Below are 16,306 nucleotides of genomic sequence, written 5' to 3' on the forward strand. Positions count from 1 at the left end.
TCTTGATTTTCCCTTTTATAGCACAGAGCTCTATTAACGCTAACACACTAGCTGTTTAAAGCTGTACATACACGTCATTTTGGTGGCGAATTTGTCATATTTAAGGGTCCAGTATTGCATAAAATCCGAATATATCGTTGTAGGCATTGTTGAACTTTAGCGAAAAATCCCGACGGAACAATAAAATTAAGGAACAGATGGATTGTGTTCGGTTGGACACCAAATTTCTCAGATAGGTTTCGGTTACCTGAGCTAAGTAATTGAGCTGGACAAAAATAGGGTTAGTTCAGGTGGGGTTGAGGAGAGAATCCAGGACCTTCGGACTATCTGGCACGCTACCTAGAGTTTATGAAGAGTCGATGGGCGAAGCTAAATAATAGTGCACCTAGTCAATTGGCGATGCAAAGGAGACCCTACAACACCATCACGTTCTGCTGTTAAAGGCGAAGCTTAAAATATTGATGCCTCAAAGTTTTTTTTAACATAAGTGAGACGTTAGCACGAGCGAGTCGCGACAAGTTAATCGCGTACGACTGGTAAACATTTGATAACCGTGTTTATCTTTTCTCGCACTGCTTCGATGTCTGTTTCAGCTGCCGCTCAATGGCTCTGACGAGAAATTAAAACTGCCATCTACTCCCTAATTTGGGGTGTTATTTTCCATAACGCTTAGGCCACCGTGACTTAAGAGCCGCAGTCACAATGAATGAAAGAAGCGGCGAGTAATCACACCGTTTTATATTTATATGCGACTTGTACTGGAGCATTATCATCCCTGCCATCTCGCGATTGTCGGCACCCAATTAGCGAGGGTAAATAGAAGATGCCAAATGATTTGGCGTTCCCACGCAGGTACAATGTGGCGAAAAAAAAAAACGTGTGCTAACGTCTAACGCACCATTTTAATGTAGAGATTATAAAACCAGTTTATTAGAGCCGGCCCACTTCGAAGACAAGAAAGGTTTGTACTGCACCCCAGGACGCATCAATTGATTAAAAGAAAGCATGGATTACTGCCAGCGAATGCAACGATAAATTGGTAGACACGAGGACGGCTTTATAACGACAACTGTTGTGGGGAACAATCGCATTGACCTCATCGTCCGCGTCACTATTTCGTGTCGTTTCTAAATAGCCCCATCTGTCAGGCCTGATTAACTTCATGGCAGAATGGTTGTCCAATAACAACTATAATTCAAGGATGATATAAGAATACCCCAAATTCACCGAGGAATGTTCACCTAGTCTTTGTCCTTGTCCTTTTACGTATGTCTCTCTTTTGTGCACCATTGTGTGTTCAGTTGCGTCTTTAATCATGTGACAAATTTACGCTGTGCACTACATGGCTAAGTGCACCTCCATGTGCGCTGATTGGACGTCAGCGCGGATCGACAACAGAGACCATGTTCTCTATAGGTAATAAAATTGGGATATATTTGATGAAAACTGCCCTTCTCGTTGGCAGCATGGTTTGTGATCGATAATGGCTGCGTTAAGGCAAGTTGCTTAGACATGGTAAACCTGGAAAGCGCATAAAAAACACACGGACAACAGTAAAATACGGACAAATGATCGTCCGTCTTTTGCTGTTTTGCGTATGTTTTTTATGCGCTTTCCAGGTTTAACATGTTTGTGATCGAAAAGCATGTCATAGTCTTTCTCTGTTTACAAATATAGAAAGTTTATATACAGCTTGGTCAGCAAAAAATATATCTTCCTTTATGGCAGATGAAGATGAAACTACCAGGAAAGTGCCACACAGACGACATTTATAAAACACAAAACATTGCACGGACAGGTACGTCCGAGGCCTCCCTGCTAGACACAGAAATAAAAAAGTGTGTGCGTGTGTGTGTGTGTGTGGGGGGGGGGGGGGGAGGAGGGTTTAGAATAGAGAGGTTATATAGACTCATTTGGTTTTTGGGGTTTAACGTCCCAGAGAAACTCTGGCTATGAGAGATGCCGTAGTAGAGAACTCATAAAATTTCGACCACCTGGTGTTCTTTAACGTGACTCACATCGCACAGCACACAGACTTTTCGCCTCCATTCCAAGCGGCCGCACCGGCCGGGATTCTAGCCCGCATCCTTGGCCACATAATTCGAGTGCCCTACTCACTGCTCCAACACGGTGCAATAGTGCAGGGGTTAGAACTTGAGTTAATTTTTGTTACTCACATACAAAAGGTGCTCTTAGATGAGAAAGGCGTCTTCACAAGAGATTACCGATTTTGTGTTACGACACCGACATATATCCAGAGAGGGCAGAAGTAACCAGAGGCGGTAGGCACGAGCATTTTTCGTTTATAAAATTGAACGTAATTCTCTGAGATTAGGTTACTTCTCGCTGTTCTTTAATTACAAGAGCAGCATTTCATTTCATTTTGGTTCTGCGACATATTTTTCTGGTTATTTAATGTGTGCCCATGTTACATGACTGACAGGATTCCCACTAGGCCTGACATAGGAAAAGCGCCAACCGTTACAATAGTTGCTGAGAGAGTTGAAGGTTAGGCTTTATTTATTCGTGCCACTTCAAGCACAAACTTCCGTGCAGAAACTTATTTTCTTACCTGATTCTTTATCATGAATCGGCCAGATAACGCTAATACGTACCGTACATTTTGCGAGTGCTGGGTTGAAAATTGAAAGACCAATAAATAGATGTTCACATAAAAAGGCGAATTTATACTTAAACGCGTTACTGTTCATTGTGTTGTGCAAACCAATTCAGAATTAAAGGCAGCGGACAATGTTCGGTAAGGAAAAGAAGGAAGTGTGTGTGTGTGTGTGTTTAAAGGGGGGGGGGGAGGGTTCACTATTTCGCTCCCCACATTGATGGCAAATTCAACCACAGTTCTTTGCCCTTGTGCCTTTACTCGTTTTCGCTTTTTCGCTTCCTTCTCAAAGGTCGAAACAAATAAAAGCAGCTTCTTCGCTGTAGCGCCTCTGTGCAGCGCCGGGAAAGCACTCTTTCGCTTCGACGGACAGATGTTCTTCCGAAACGCTTCCGACATCCCATCCGAGCAGAATACAATATATATATATATATATATATATATATATATATATATATATATATATATATATATATATATATATTCCGTGACAGCGAGGAACTTTACGAAGCTGAAATTTCGCAGTCTCCACAATAGCTAAGCGCAAAGAACTGCGGCATTAGAGATTTTACCGAATGCGGTGCACAGGAACAGAAAGTAAGAAAAGGAATAAAATAGCGATTTAATTTGCACATTCTTTTTTCATGTACAGAATGGGGTGAAAGCCATGACGGGCGCATTGAGTTTAGAAGGGGAACTCGGTATGCTTTGTGAAGACCAGGCGGGGCATTTCCTGACAGATTTAAATTTTGGAACAGGATTTCATTTGCGTGCAAAGTGCTCTCTCATTCACTGTGATGACATTAAGAGAGGCATCGGATAAAAAAGAGGGAAGGGAAGCAGCAAAGGGCCAAGTACCGAATGGGCACTGCCTTTATTCTCGAGAACTTTTTCAAGCCTTGCCTGCAAACTCGGAACCCCAAATCACATCATCTATACAGCCTGAAAATGTGTATTCTACTTCTTTCGTGGAGGCTACTTATTTTTGCGGCAATGTTTCAACTCCCTAGGCTTTTTTGTTTTGTTTTTCCGGAGCATCGTACAGGCATTGTAGTATATACTGATGTTGTTCCACTGCGACTCGATTCAGTCCTGATTTTTCGCTGTAACGGCTGAAGTTATAATGACTTTCGCGGCGTATGTAATCCATGTTTCACTTCAGTTTTCCAAAAAAGCAAAAGGCAGTTTTCAGAATTTAACAGGCAAATTATTATTCTGGAGCTAAGTTCCATTACTTGACGGCGATCTTTAAATGGTGTAGTCTTTTAGCAGAAAAATAATGGCATCAGATACTGACCTCAGCGCAGCCATGCGAATATAAAAAAAAATAATAATAATAAAAATAAACAAGCCTGCGCTACTGATGCAGAAATAAAGCGTGATGATTTTTCTCGCTATGCTGACGGGTGTATAAAAAACTGTACATTTTACGGGAACATTAGCACTGGCAATTTATGTTACCTTGGATTGCTGCGCCTAATGCGTTAAGGCATCGTGCAATATGCTTGGGAAACTAGAAGCGATGTTTTCGGCTGCTATCACCGGCGAAGAAGCATAAGCTGGAAACGACTACAAAGAATATTCTTGCTATTTGCACTTAGTTTTTCAATTCTATTTGCATTCTAATAGCGTTACGAGTTCCAGGCGAAGTCGGTCGGGCGGAAGAAACTGGGGCGCTGGCACAGGCGTACCTATCCGCATTTTAAGCACGTAATGAACAAACCATACACAACACTTATTACATACCGAGCCTGAAGGCAGGAACTACAAGCAGATGCTAGGACAGAAAAGAGCGCGTGGTATAGAGACTAAAAGTGCGTTCGGACGCAACAGCAAACCTGGGCCCGCTTGCACAAAACAATCTTAAGACTGTCTTAGCTAAGTCCAGACTTAACTGGAGTCTAAAGAATAGGCCACTAGCATGGACGCTTAAGACTGGAGTCAAGACTGGGCTTCAGTCCTGACTTGAATAAGTCGCTTGTATGATTACGACTCTGGTGCTGTCTTGGTTAAGACACAAGGACGCCAGGTGTCTTAAGTAGAGAAATTAGGGAAATACAGGGATGCGCTGGCACTGTCCCTGCTGTAAGATGTACACATTCCGTCAATTTTGCGTTGTGTAAAATCCGTGCCATTGCTTTTTTGCGGCTTAAGATTGTGTTACGAGGAAAAATGCCCCAAGTGGTTGCTGAGGTCGTTCTGGGAAGCCACTCTGGTGAACATGAACCCGAAGCGTTCGACGTTCGGAACACGAGCCGTCTTAAATAAGCTTGGTCTTTCTAAAGACACCATTTAAGTCTGGACTTAGCTCGAACTTTATCGTGCAAGCCGGCCCTGTTTTCAAGCAGTCTGTCTTTGTGTGCACTGGTTTCGAAACTGAAGTAAACACAACTATGCAGACTCCAATGCATATTAAAGACGATTATGGGTGCACACTGATGTGTATTGGTTTATTACAAAGTATAGAAACATGCAAGCTTAATATGATTATGCAAATATTCTGTAAGCAAATAAATATTTGAGATATGTTTGTCAACTAGCGACCGAAAGTAACGTAACGGGAAATGAGACCTAAATGATTCCAGCTCTAGGGAACCGGAAATATTCTCGAATTGTTCCAAGGCAGCGTTAAACGGCTACTTTTCTATTCCATGGCAAAAAAAGAAACAGATCAAAAGCTGTCCGTAATGTGAGCAATGCAAAGAACTCTGGTAAGCAGCGTCAATAGAACAATTGTGAAAACACTTTGGTGAGCGTGCAGATTCTCCGTGCCACAAAAAACAACAACAAAAACACACATTGATGTAGGCGAGGGGAACGGGCATTGCTGTCAGAACAGCGTCACTGTTTAAAATAAAAGACCAGCGACACGCGAAACCGGCGCGCGACACGCGAAACCGGGTTTGGCTGGGTTCAAGCAGCTGGCGAAGGCGGCAAAGCTCATGTTGAAACTATGAAGCGAATATACTGTCTGGCCTTGTGGGAGCGGTTCTCCTATCGTTATCCCGCCTACCGTTCCGCGGATGTCAAATATGCCAAGGTTACAACCAACTGTGCTGCATGCAGCATTTTTACACGCTCAATAGCCCAACCGGTTGTATCTGCTACCCCCCATCGATTATATACTGGAAGGCTTTCAGCCTGTAATACCTAACTGCCCAAATGAATATCAAGCACCTATCAGGACTGCTCTTTTCCCAGGCGCGTTAAATGCAGCTTCTTCAACGCCCAGCACCAGTTCCGATTCTTACTTTTTCCTCGCTGCAAGCAGTGTCGTTTCTGATATCTGCAGTAAATCACCAGGCCACCCTCGTCCTCTTTGTCCTCCTCGCTTAGGCACTGTTTTCTTCATCTCAACTGCGAACAGCGCTCGCCATCAGTAGAGTAGTCTCCTGAAGGGTGGCTTCACGAGTTCCTTTTACATCCTCGGATCTCCTGCGGCGGTAGCCTGCGCGCGGCTCTTTTTCGGAGGATAAGAGCCCTTTCGATTAGTATCCGTCCGAACGCTGCTTGTAGGGCTCACCGCAAAATGACCATACTTTGTTTTTCTTCTCTCTTTTTCTTCCTTCTCTTCCTCCTTTCTTTTTTTCTCTCCATCTCACTTTCTTTATTTTTTTTTTTTTCATCACCTCCGGCAGACCTCCTCTCTTTCGGGCAGATTAGACCCATCCTCTCAATGGGCCTTTCATGGCTTAGACTGAAATGACGGCGGCATCAGGTAGAGATGCAACACCGGTACCTTATATATCTGGTGCTGAGCCTTGTTCTTATCAAACCCATGCTTCTTCGTTTCCCGTGGTCTTGTGTTTAGCGGATGAAAGTGATTCACTTGTTGAGTGACATTAACATCCCAGAGTGGATGGCTTACTAAGCGTCGCCTCTTTCTCCTTTTGACTCATTTTGCTCTTTTGTGAAGAGCAATTTAGCATCCGTTGTCAATATTTGTAGCAATATTTACTTCTTGTTACTTGTTTTCTTGAAATCTCTATCCAGGAAAAATCCTGTCTTACTGACATTCATCTGTCGCCAGACCCACACCATTATTTGTATACAGGTACTTTTAGTTTTTTTATTATGCTTGCCCTACTTCACGTTGAGACGAGCAAGGGTCACAGCACGACATTCCACATTTTTCATTGTTGTTAAAGGAGCAGGACAAGGTCGTGAACCCACAGTCATCATTTTAAGTCAGTCTTTAACCTAATAGACCCTTCTGCCCGAATTTGTTAGACTTTTCGCTGCAGTTCGAGTAACATATTGTTTTGTCCAATTACCTATCACCTCTCTTTGTTCCATATTTCTACCACTTTCTTAAAAAGTTAAAATCTACATCAAATATGATTCTGAGCCCACATTTTGTAACGTTAGAGTTCATATTTTTATTTATTTTGGTCATTGCATCAACCATGACGAAAGCAACACGAGGTGGCACAGCAAACTACCAATAGCAGGGCAGCTTTTGTGGTCGTGGCGCCGCCTTTAGCCAATCTCCTGCCGATAAACCAAAAGGATCGTGCTGCGCAAATTCTTTGTACAACAAACATCCAGCCTCTATGCATATACACCACGCTGTCATCGGTAAAGCTCGTGAGGAGTGTCAAATCTTTGTTTGTCGTCCTTCGACGGCATCAGCGACAGTTCGTCATTATACCTTGAGCGCTGGACACGCAGGTTGCACCAAGGCCATTTTTTTGTCATGAACAGCATGGCGTGCTCCCTCTCGATCCACGTTACTATGATCAGCGACCAGTGACAGAAGTCTAAACGAATGGAAAGTGGCAAACATCGTTATAATCTGAGGCGTGTTACCACCTGGACTGAGCAAACTGGCCCTTGCTCACAGCATTTTTGTTAATCACGACGATCGAAGCAAAGAAAAAATCACCTCAGGCTTAAAGCTTTGCGCAGTTGTATTATCTTTACGCAACGATTGTAACGGGCATATATTTCCGTTTACTGTTTTCTAGCTATGTGTGCGAAAATTTAATAGTTTCTGCCGATACGATCAGGAAATACGGGAAGGTTTTACTGCGGGTTCTGGCTTTGCGAAATCGAAAAGGATCCCGTGTGTTAAAGGAATCGCGCTCTGTTTTTATCGTTTCTTTTTCTTGTTCTATGTCAGGTTATTTTTCTTTACCCTGTAACATTATTTTCTGCTTGTCCCTTATCATAGTAGGCGTCTTGCTTCCTTCTCTTAGAGTCTGTGCGTTCATTTCATTCGCGCTTGTGAGCGGCCCGGGATAAACCGGTATTGGCTGCTTTCCCGAAACATAGGTGGGCGGCGCTGGAAGGAAAGGCTCAGGTAGTAAAGGAGCCTGCTCGCAGGAACACAAATGGGATTTTATTTTTCTAGTGCTATCTCGGCCTCTCTGTCCTTTATAATTCACTCTCATCGATTATATTCACCCTTTCAGATGGTCATATGTTTGTAGCTCGTTTAGATACGTTTTACGATCGCAATTAAAGGTATAATAACTGACTGTCCTAAGGGCATCTCTCGCTAATTTGCACCGAAAGTGGTGGTTTGCGTCCCGTGTACGGACCGAAAGAAACAGGTGAGAAAAATTTGTATTCATCTGCCGGAATGAAGTAGTGCATACTCCTGACAGGGCTTGATTCTAGTTTATTTGCAATGTTTTCGCGTATAACACATAATAGGCCTTGAGCTCTCTTCTCACGCTAGCAAGATAGTGCACGGAAAATCGTTGCAAAGAAACGACGACAATCATAGTGAAAAGCGTAGAAGGTAAAGTGTGGAACACGGCACCCTGTTCGTTCAAGTATTGATCAGCCTTGCAAACATCACAAGCCCAAATTACATCGATGTTGGTGTAGACTTCCAGAATTTCCTCAGACACTAAGAAATTCGGCCTCTTACATAAGACCGCTATGAGCCTCATTCCTTAGGACATGCAAGACAGGCTTGCAGAAGACGCGGGGTTGCTGCAACAACAGCGTTTTCTCGGCGCTGTGATCGGCCTTGCTTTCGGTATAGCAACAAGGGCGGACGAAGCCTTAAGTACCAAACGTGTTCACTCACCTTGCTGCTCCTTCTTTTGACAATGTAAAATCAGCAGTGCCACAACAATTAAGAACAGAAGCAAACTCTCAAGACCGCTTCAGCGTCAAAAAAAAAAAAAAAAAAGGTATTAAGGCGAGAGTGCTAACACTTCCGTTGGATATTTCGCGATGCAGGTTAAAAGTAAAAGTTAAATCTCTAACTCGAATTTCATGTATAACGTAAATGAAGTCTGATCACAAGACAGGGCGAAAAAAGGAGGCGCCTTCCAAGATGTAGGGTATCGTACGTATGGTACGATGTAGTATGCTATAGTGCTATAATGCTTGGTATGGTGCTTCCCCGTGCGGTATGACGTAATTGGTATGGTTTAAGGTATTGTCTGCTGCGGTACGGCACTGTACAGTGTCGCGTGGTATGCTATGCTAAATGTGGGCCTCTTTTATGGTAATGGTGTACCAGAACAAGGGCCCTGTCATTTACGTACTGAGGCAACTTAGAGTTTAAGAAAGCAAGCTACTTATCGGCTTCGTATGGGCAATGACCATAGAGATGTGACATATATCTGATGATTTAATGGCGTCGAATGCTTTCGGGAACTCTAGAAAAAATAGTGCCATTTTATCAGAATATTTTTGTCAATAAAATAAAAATTAGTAAGATAGCTGCAATCGAAGCCATCTACAGAAAAATTAATATCACAGCCAAAACAAAAATTCTTCTCGAGAATGAAGCAGCCTCTTGCTCCCTTTCTTTTATTCTTATCGCCTGCGCAAGAAGCTGGAAACGTTCCATTTAAACAAAAAAAGCTACTTTCTTACAACAAAAAAGGAGACGGTGACAAGAAGTGAAATGGGCGGGGACACAAGAGCGATTTGGATCAATGCGTGTTCTGTCCACTTTTCGTTGTCGTCCAGTCCTGTCTAGTTCTTGTCTGGCCGTCTCTGCCCTCCATTCTTTTTCAGCCACTTGTCTTGCAAGATTCATTGCACCTGCAGTCCGAGTTTTCATTCATTTGTGGCGGAGAAAACTAGAAAGATGCTAACAAAGCCATGCGAAGGGGGGAGTGCAAAGTAAACGCAACATTGCACTTCGCAGTGCAGACAGAATGAAGAGAAAGGCGGGAAGAAGGGCCTGAAGACGGGGCTTAAACCTCGGGAGATTGCGCTCTCTTCGGAAGATCGCCAAAAGGTCAGGGCTCACAGGAGTCTCCAACCTGCGATTAAGGGTAGACAGCTTTTCGCTAGCTTTTGGTTTCACGTCTGGAGGCACCGCGCGGGATTCCAGCCGTCGTGGAGTGCCTTAGAAGTGGTACCAAGAACCTTCGTTCGCGTCTTTCTTATTGGTGCTCTTGCTGCCATGGAGGCAAAATGTGGTACTTTCGCGAAGCGTTAGCTCTAACTCGGGATAAAACACGCTCCATTTCACGATAGGTTACAATTATTCTTATGAAATTATCACATTCTGGTTAACGTTTATTGAAGGTGCTTTACAAGCGAAGGACTTTGCAGCGCGCCCACCTACTGTGGCTGATGCCAAGCCCCTACAATATACTTTATTTTTCTCGCTAGTAATTCTTGCTGTGTCTAAAAACGTTCTTTTGTGCGCACTGCAGGTGATACAACATCCCTGAATTGCTCTTTGTGCATTTTTATTTCCCTTTTGTTGTTGGAGATTTGACTATGGTCGTCTATCTGCCGTCACTTCAGTCCGTTCAGTTCTAATCAAAGCATCAGAGCTTACTGGGGTTTTTGGCTTATCCTGTCACTGAAATCCTCTAGAAGCTGATCCTCTCTGCATTGTTTTTTTTTTTTGACTTCTTTGCCACAGTTCTGCTAGAGTCTCCCTGGTGGGCATGTGCTAATACAGAAGAGCACAACAACGACCACTGCTAGTCCAGTCTGAACCTGAAAAGAGAATTGCAGAAGAACAAGTGCTCAGCTTGAAATATGTTTGACGAGTAAGTAATAGGAATTGTTCGTGCATGCAGAGGGGGGGGGGGGGTACGTTTGTGTCGCCCTCGTGAAAGTGTGAATTCTTTTCAGAAGAGCATTTCTGGAGTACCTCATTGCTTTTTTTTTTTTCTTTTAGCTATGTTTGCATTTTACGCGCTTTGTACTTGGTAATTATACGTAATAACTCGCTGGAGAGTACGCATTAACTAACAGATACCTCATTTGTTCTGTGTTTGAAGTTTAAGCATTTAAACCTCATCATGAGAATTTTCTTTTCAAGCATAGCACGACAGCAAAAATCTTCCCCTTAGAAGCATTCTTGTCACGGTCGGAAAATATTTTGAGTGTCTAGACATTAATGCTTAAAATGCAAACCTTGGCATTTTGTTACGCACAATTAAAGCACACGTATATTACGCACCATTAAAGCGGCAGTATATAATTAGAAATAAAAAAGTGTATTTGTTGGATTTTAAACTTACTAACCTGTAGCTTAAAGTGGTGTCTGGGGTTGATCGTCCCATAGCAACTCAGTAATAATATGTAAATCGAGCATAAAAATCGTCTTCTTTACTTTCTGAGGCGCCCTATTTATTTTAATTATAATTGAAGTAATCTTCACGGGGTCAAGTGGATGCAGCTAGTACAGAACAGCGCTAATTGGAGAAATATGGGAGAGGCCTTCGCCCTGCAGTGGGCATAGTCAGGCTGATGATGATGATGATGATGATGATGATGATGATGATGATGATGATGATGATGATGATGATGATGATGATGATGATGATGATGATGAATCTTCACGCTCTGATAGGAGCCTGCCGGTGGGATCGCCGTTTCGGGGCACCAACAGCCAAGCGTCTGCATTGTGGCGCCGCTGGAATATGCGTGGTTTGCGCATATGTGTGGACAATAATAGATTCACATTTCATTAAGAACGTTTGGAGATGTCCTTGAATAAAATAATACAGAAAGTTGAAGAACACAAGGTATACAAATGCTTTATTAGGCTGTCAAGGCAAGGAGCGGGGCTAGTTTTAATACGCATCCAAGTTACTGCAGATACAGAAAATGTTTCTTTAACCGGTTTAGTGCTATGATATAAAAGACTAAATTAATGTATTTGTGAACGCTTTTCATCGTGATGTGATTCTGTATGCTGAAAGTGTAGAGGCCGAATCCGAAAGATCGGACATTGTGGAGCTTTTTTATCGCGATGTATTAGTATGAACCTGCAAACGTTTATTCGAGCGCAAAAAGTAGTTGTCATGAACATCGGGTTTACCCAACGCCCCCCTGAAATTATACTTATTCGGTGACCGCGACACTCACCGCCCCTGAACACCTGCTTTTACTACACTAAGTGTAGTAGAACCTATGACTGCGTTATCTCAATTCTCGTTTCGATCGTTAGTTCTGAACGTTAACATATTAGCCTGAACAGGAGCAAAAATATCTTATAAATTATTTCGCACAAAATATATCTCGGGCATTGTACGTACGCCCGAGGAATGCTGCTAAGAATTAAGAAGTGCTTGAAACTGAGCTAGTTGGAACATCTTCTCACAAATGCTGCGCTGCTTAGTTTTACACGGACAAAGGAACTGAACAAACGCTGCGTTTGTCCAGTTCCTTTGTCCGTGTAAAACTAAGCAGCGCAGCATTTGTGAGAAGCTACTAAGAAAGCAGCTTGAAGTTCTCTTGTCTGTCATAGATATGAAATATTATTTCATTTCACACGTATAAAGTAATATACTCTTTTTACCTGCACATTAAGCAATGAACTTCGTGCACGCTTTATTGGGTAAGAAGATTTCATCTATCCGAAACTTTGTTGTGCTGATCACTGCAGCTTAACGGCAAGCGATCGTAGCTCCTCTTCGAGACCTCATGGAGAGGGGAAATCGCGCGGAGATCGCCCCAGAGCTCGATGTCCAGAGGGAGGAGCCATCGAACCGCAAAAAGCCGGCAAATCGAGCTTTCCAAATGGTCCAGCGCGACCGCCTAACCGAGCTTGCTAGAAGATCGTGCCTAGTCTTTCCCAAACGTTCGACCTCATCGAGGGGGCCCTAATCATTTTCAGTGTTTGATCTGTCCTGATAATGGCCTTTTCTGCCGGTAATCGCTGTGACCCTCCTGGGCTTCATACGTGTTTGTGGAAGGCTATTTCTGTCACTCTGCTCCCTCTCTTCAAACGCGCCGGTGCTTAAGAAGAAACGAAATGTGGTCGCGGGACTACCGCTCTCACAGTATTTCAATTCTTTTTTCACCTTCTGATCATAAGAGCGATGAGCGAATCACTCAGTGGAAATAATGAAAACAGAAGGTCGCGCGCGGAAAGCAAGAAAAAATTAGTGCGAAATGGGGAACATTATTATATGTGGACTCTGAAAAAACATTTCATTTCAAATTTCAACCGTTCGATTTCGGCGTATGCAAAATGAAATAATGCTCATTGTAGCACAGTAAACAGACGCAGGATTTTAAAAGAGCCAGTCCACACATTGAGCTGCTTTTGTGTTCGCGGCAGACACTTACAGTTAATTACGTGAGAGGCATTGTATAATGTCAAGAAATATTTCTGCCTTCACATGTAGCCGGTCATGTCGCCGACACTAATAAGTAGGTTCTTCCTCTATATAAAATATTTAATAATGCTAATCTTTGAAGATGATACCACTGATATAAGACTATCACGATAGAAAAGATAATTTCATGGCCTCGAACATCCCTGAAAACTTTTCCCAAGTTACCATCCTGCAAGGAGAGGTCGAACAAAATAGCAAAGAACGATAAGGCCTCCCTGCACATTGTCATTTTATTTTTCATAGGCAAAGAGGTCGCACTTTAGACAGTCCCGAAGTGCGAAGAATATGTCCGCCTTAATTCCTGCTCTGCGGCTATATGCTATAAGTGAAAAATGAAAACGTCTTAGCATATCTTAATATACGCATCACAGACAGGTAATTATAAGATGTTATGTGTTAGCGTGTGAGGACCCACAGAGTTCGTGTCGGCACACTAAAAGCAACGAAGAAAGAATACGACAGGAAAAGGTGCCACCCGAGGTTCGGCGAACACGTGCAGCGGGTGCACTCTTGCTTCTTGAAACGGTAGGAGTGAAGCATCTCCGTTGAAAACGACCTTTGTTGTGTGGCGTTAAGCCACTATGCTTCTATGTCATGGCACCGTGTTCCCGGCTGAACCAACGGGTGGCGAGCCAGCACTAAGCCTCAAGAGGTTCGTGCGTCACAGCCGGTTCACCACTGCTTTGTTATTGAAGATGTCGCAGCATCAGCGCCGCACCATCTTGTCGCTCGACCATGCCGCACGAAGCCGTGAAACGAGACCGACCGGAGCTGGGTTGTCGTACATTCAGGTATTGTGTCCATATTACTCTGAATTGCATCCCTTGCTTCTTTTGTCAAGTTCTCTGTCTGTCGCGTTTTAAAAGTGGTCATGTGCCACCATACGTGCCCTTCCTCGACACCCAGTTTATTAATGACGCGTCATACGGCAACCAGTGCTAGATTCATCAACGCCTATTACCTCTCAGCCTCTTTTGAGTTGAAGTACAGACGCAGCGGCAGCGCGCTGCGACCTCTAAACACGTCCGCCAGCATGCGTCACATAAGCTAGGTTCCGGAGAGCTCTCGGCAGGTTGTGATTGGCCTAAGCAGGCTCAGGTAGGACTTCTCGGTTGCGATACAGAACGTCTACACCGACGTCGCCTGAGGCGGAGACGATGCCTCGTTCAAATGCCGTGGAAAGCACGGTTATGTGATCACGATGCAAAAAATACAGCTACACGAATTCGACTCGACTGCAGACGCGGGGAGCACAATGCTTCTAGCAATAAAAGGAATGCACAGGTAATGCCGATTATTTGTTACAAACAATGGCGTCTCCCAACACAGGCGCCTGGTAACAGTTGCGAGGTTGTTCCTTCAAGTTTATTCCTCACGCCCTAACTGTCCTAGGAGGCGGCCGAAGAAACATCGATCGCCGAACCCGCGAGCGACGGCAAGGCATTCAGATGGTAGCTAGGAAAGAACAACGCAAAGCTCGCCCGAGGTTCCTTATTTTCCCTGTCTGGACATCGCCTGACAGGAGCATTCCGTCGGTAGATCTCTCCACTGCGTTTTAATGAAGGCGATACCATGTTCTTGTCTCCCAATATCTAGCCACTCGAGCGTTCGGAAAACCACGGCGATGGCACAGGAAGGGGTCAAGAGAGGGAGTCCAGTCCAGCGCCGTAAAAATTCGAGAAACGCGTGCAGTACAGGCCCGCTTTCTACTTTCCATCCGCCGCAACAGAGGCCTTGCATTCCCCGGAAGAAATTAGGTGAAAGGCACTCAAAGTGCAGATGCCGCCTTGATCAATTACACAGCGAAAGCGATTTGAGCTTGTTTACATTTAAATACCAGTGTTTGCGTGGCCGCCGAGTGAACCCGAGCACGAGAACCGGCCCCTGAAGATGGCCCAGAGGAAAATCGGCATTTTCGGAGGCTCGCGTAGGGACACCCGCAATTTGAAAATCCTAAAAAAATATCTCATAGTGAAATTAACCCATGTAAAAAATACAGTGAAAATACAACGAATGTAATGCATTAAGTCCTTAAAAAAGCAAAAAGGAAGCGAAACATCTGGACCCAATTTGAAGTAGTGCGATTCAACAGAACAGATGTTCGCCATGCTATCAGTGCGTTTTGCTAACGTATTTCACCGTGTCATACCATCTGAGTGTCTCTCAATTGTTGTCTTCCGTCGACTTTAGCACGCTCGATACCATTAACCCACTTCACACTTCGCCCCCTAAACATTGGTTCCACTACAGGGATATGCAGTGTTCGGTCTCCAAAAGCTGCGTCTCCATCCAACACTCCGCTTGCGAATTTCATCGCTTAATTTCCACACTGAGCTTGAATAAAGGAACTTTAAACTTGGTAGCATTCGAAGTGCCACAGATGCCTTCACTGCGCGTGGATACGCTTACGAAGAGTGGATGCGCTGACGCTCCGCGGAGCGCGGCCACGCTTCGCGGTGTTCGCACATATCTAGGACCACCCTGTACTTTGTCAGGAAGTGGACTGACCACTGTGGGCCAGCCGCATACTATCATCATCAGCTATAGCTTGTGTAGTATACTAAGAGATTACCCGCGACCCGTGTTTCTAGCACGTGGCGCTGGGTATGCAGAGCAATTCCAAGCAAGAAGGGCAAGCCTGTCAGTTTCCTGCTTTCGAAATTATTCCCTTTTCTATAGAGAATGTGTGATCGGTCAGCCTTAGCAGAAAGGGCTAGAATTGAGAAAGCAAGAATATAAACCCCTTGTGACGCTACGAAGGAGCAAATGATAAGAGCCTCTATCAATGGTTCGTTGCCGAGCACTGATGTAAACAATTTGCGGACTAAGTATCTTCAAGAGTTAGTGCCATATAGTATGGGAGCACGGGAATTATTTGTTTTTAGATATTGATCTTATTCAGCGGTGCTAATTAGTAGTACCAATTAGTAGTGCTAAGAAATAGGGATTTTGAAAAGCGCAGAGTGTCTGTTATGAGTTATTTCTAGCTTTCGAAGACATGTTGTAGGCTCCCAAATTGTACGCGTTCACATATGCTTGCATCGTACGCGCCTATCACACAGTGCCATAGCTTCTTCTGTGGGCTTTATTGTTTCGCCGTGCTCAATAAATGCGGGTGCGTGTTTAA

General features: G+C 44.0%; 1 long non-coding RNA gene across 4 annotated transcripts in view; it reads left to right on the forward strand.

Moving 5' to 3' along the window:
• Positions 1-16,306, forward strand: part of LOC146207324 (uncharacterized) — a 445,418-nt gene that overhangs the window by 409,553 nt on the left and 19,559 nt on the right. For 2 of the 4 annotated variants that reach the window (XR_014703321.1, XR_014703318.1), the window contains 2 exons: positions 10,467-10,596; positions 11,406-11,574. This is a non-coding gene — a long non-coding RNA (uncharacterized LOC146207324). Of the gene's footprint in view, positions 1-10,466; positions 10,597-11,405; positions 11,575-16,306 lie in introns of those variants that run through there. The other 2 variants (XR_014703320.1, XR_014703319.1) reach the window with 1 other exon arrangement.

The sequence above is a fragment of the Amblyomma maculatum genome, chromosome 1 (genome assembly GCF_055883805.1).
Source record: "Amblyomma maculatum isolate TAMU_Amacu chromosome 1, ASM5588380v1, whole genome shotgun sequence".
Classification (NCBI taxonomy): Eukaryota; Metazoa; Arthropoda; class Arachnida; order Ixodida; family Ixodidae; genus Amblyomma; species Amblyomma maculatum.